The sequence below is a fragment of the Gekko japonicus genome, unplaced genomic scaffold (genome assembly GCF_001447785.1).
Source record: "Gekko japonicus isolate JY-2015 unplaced genomic scaffold, Gekko_japonicus_V1.1 scaffold2753, whole genome shotgun sequence".
Lineage (NCBI taxonomy): Eukaryota > Metazoa > Chordata > Lepidosauria > Squamata > Gekkonidae > Gekko > Gekko japonicus.
Genome location: NW_015173219.1, coordinates 40071 through 42651, shown reverse-complemented (window position 1 = coordinate 42651; position 2581 = coordinate 40071). Strand labels below are relative to the sequence as shown.

The window sequence follows — 2581 nt, the reverse complement described above, 5'->3', positions numbered from 1 at the left end:
TTAATTAACTTGCTTATACAGCCCAGTGATCTTTAATGGGGGACAAATCGGAGGGGGGGGGGCATTCAAAATTTGGGGAGGCAAATGAGGGGCATTCACCTGCTGAGACCGCCTCCAGAAGAGCAGCTATCGCAGCCCCTTCCCACTGCCCTTGCCCGCCGCCATCCTGCCCGCCCACCCCAGAGACCCGTGCACGGCCCACCCTCCTCCTGCCCCCCCCGTCCCATCCCCTTCCCCCGCGCCCAAGATAGTGAGCAAATGCATGCATCGCCGGGGCCAACCACTGCCACCAGTTCGATCGCCCCCCACCAGTGACCAAAGATTTGACCACTGACTAAGCCTGACTTAACTGAACACAGCTCAAGATGGACACTGGTGTTATCGAAGGAGGCTTAAATGTCACACCCAGGGCTCTAGTCGGGGGGGAGCTCTCAGGTACGGAGCTCCGGAAGAGAACCTCTAGGGGGCGGGGCGGTCACGTGGTGAAGCCCCGCCCCCTTCTTTACCCCGCCCTCTGCTTCCATCCTCATTCCGTTTGGGAATGAGGATGAAGCAGGAGGGTAAGTAGCCGGGCCTTCTGACACACTTCCGGTGATGTCAGGGGGTGTGGCCTTCTGTCACTTCCGGTGATGTCAGGGGGCGTGGCATATGCAAATAAGTTATGCTAATGAGTTATGCTAATGAGCTCCGGCAGCTCTTTTTCTACAACAAGACCCCTGGTCACACCATTCGCCTACTTCTGCAAGGGAAGGAGGTTGGACGCATTACTGAGAAGAAAGGAGAATCTGTAAAGGAGATGCGTGAAGAGAGTGGTGGTCGCATTAACGTCTCAGAAGGGAACTGCCTAGAACGGATTATCACTCTTGCGGGACCCACCAATGCCGACTTCAAAGCGTTTGCGATGATCTTTGCCAAACTGGAAGAGGATATCAGCAGCTCAATGACTAACAGCACGGCCTCTAGCAGGCCACCCGTTACCCTGAGACTGGTGGTCCCTGCCAGTCAGTCTGGTTCTCTCCTTGGGAAAGGAGGCTGTAAGACCAAGGAGATCAGAGAGAGCCCAGGGGCACAGGTCCAGGTGTGGCAGGAGACATGTCGCCCAACTCTAGTGAGGGCGCAATCGCCCTTGCTGGGGTTCCACGGTCCCTCATTGAACGTATCAGGCAGATCTGTGTGGTCATGCCGGAGTCTCCCCCTAAAGGTGTCACCATCTGTTAGGCATTCTTAACTTTAAAGTAAATCAGCAGAGTATTAAAGAGGCGGAGTCCATGGTGTGTTTAAAAGAATAAAAGTTTACTACAACCTAGCATGGGGAGAAGGTACACGGGATGTAAAATAACAAAGAGCTAATATTCCTACATCCTTACAGCTAGACTGAAAAATGGGAGAAGAGAGGCTTCTTCTTCTTGGTCAGAACAAAGAACCATAAAATGCTAATGCTTGGCACTCTGGTCTCCAATCAGAACAACAAACTAGATCTGAAGTTACCGGGCTTTCTAACTCTCTAAACAAATTGGTTGCAAACAAACATGTGACTTAACAAACATCATTAACCCAGTAAATACTGAAAAAGTGTTTTAACTCGTAACACCCAACACCATCCCCTACCGGCCCGAGCCATCCAGTTCTCCTGCCATCTTCGCAAGGGGTCAGAACAGGTACAGCGGCGGCAGTGCAAGCTACCCCCATACTGCCCCATCAATGTGCCTCGACTCTGACCTGGAGGGACCACCTCGAGAGAGGCCTATACCATTCAAGGACAGTATGCCATTCTACCGCCAGATCTGACCAAGCTGCACCAGTTGGCAATGCAACAGTCACACCTTCTTCTTCTTTTTTTTATGCCCCCCGGAGGGGATTTTTTATTGCATCTTTATTAACGCTACAAACTATAACAGAAAGTAGGGAGGGGACTACATATAAGGATAAAGAAAAGGTACCCACTACTGACTAAAAACCCAAGAGAGGAGGTCATCAAATCAGCTTAAACAGTAGGGAGGGGACTACATATAAGGATAAAGAAAAGGTACCCACTACTGACTAAAAACCCAAGAGAGGAGGTCATCAAATCAGCTTAAACATACGTTATCACTTAATCACGCTAATCCCATTACGAACTAAGTCAAGTATAGTACTATCTTTTTCAATTCTTAGTTTTAACTGTTACAAGAGAGATCCCTAAGCATCTAGTGGCTGCTGCCCCTTTCTCTGATAGAGAATCTTCTCTGGAAGACCCCGAGTCCAGCTCGCCACTGGACCTACTATCCATCCCTTTTTTTTCTTCCTCCCCTGGCTCTCCCAGCTGGACTCTTAAAAATTCCCGTGCTTTCTGAACAGAGTCAATCTTTTCCTTTTTATCCTTAATTTTGAAGGTTACGCCCTCTGGAGTTAGCCATCTGTATCCGATTGTATTTGTCTGAAGAAAAAGAATTAAATCTTTGCACTTCTTTCTCCTTTGCCTTATTTCAAATGGAATGTCTTTTAAAATTCTGATAGTGTTTTCTCCAACTTTCACAAGTGTGCCAGATGCCACTTTCAGGATTGCATCCCTCACATGCCTCTTTGAGAATCTTATCACTAT

The 2581-nt window shown here is 48.8% G+C and overlaps 1 pseudogene; it reads left to right on the top strand.

Moving 5' to 3' along the window:
• The first annotated feature begins 365 nt into the window (after positions 1 to 365).
• Positions 366 to 1843, top strand: LOC107120066 (annotated as a pseudogene).
• The last annotated feature ends 738 nt before the right edge of the window (positions 1844 to 2581 follow it).